Source organism: Corvus brachyrhynchos, unplaced genomic scaffold (genome assembly GCF_000691975.1).
Source record: "Corvus brachyrhynchos isolate BGI_N302 unplaced genomic scaffold, ASM69197v1 scaffold467, whole genome shotgun sequence".
In the NCBI taxonomy this organism is placed as follows: Eukaryota; Metazoa; Chordata; class Aves; order Passeriformes; family Corvidae; genus Corvus; species Corvus brachyrhynchos.
In genome coordinates, this window is record NW_008239309.1 from 2,284,906 (window position 1) to 2,285,595 (window position 690).

The following is a 690-nucleotide window of genomic DNA, read 5'->3' on the forward strand; positions in this document are numbered from 1 at the left end:
AGCTAGGGTGACCCACATGTTTTGTCTCTTTTGGATTGCTGTCAACATGGCGTGGGACCTGGTTAGGATGCTACGAGAAGCAAACCTCTCAGAATGTTTGCAGGCCCAGTGCTGCTTGGTCACTTTCCAGCTCTCGGGGGCCACCACATGCTGCCGCGGGACACGAACCTGTGTGCTACACTCTCGCCCTAACACTGCCACACTCCATACTGCCTTCACTCAGTGTAAATGGGCAGACAGCCGATCAAAGATGTCCACCAATGCCCTTTTCTCAAGACAGTCAAAAACAATTCCCCACTCTACCTCTGTGTCTGGTGCTATACCCAAGAATTTATGCAACTCCCCTTCTTGGTTCCGCCTTCGATCACGGTCCGCACAAGGTGGGCACATATATCACCCTCTTTTTAACGTTAGCTTCTGTGTCCAGAGGGTGTGCCGACAACCACTGCAAGTCACTAGCAACCACTGAGGGCAGCTGTTACATTCGCCACAGGGTCTCGCTATTTTCCCCACTACAGAGAGTGGTGGACCAGGCAAGTTCTCAGCCCCCTCACTCAGCCACGTCTGCAGCCTCTCCCAAGGCTTCTTGGGATGGGGGTCCCAGTGTTCCAGCTGTTGTAGTAGTGGCGTCACTTTACTCAGGAGCCGATGCTGACTGCGCCTTCTCGCTTCGGGGTCCTGTATGCGTAG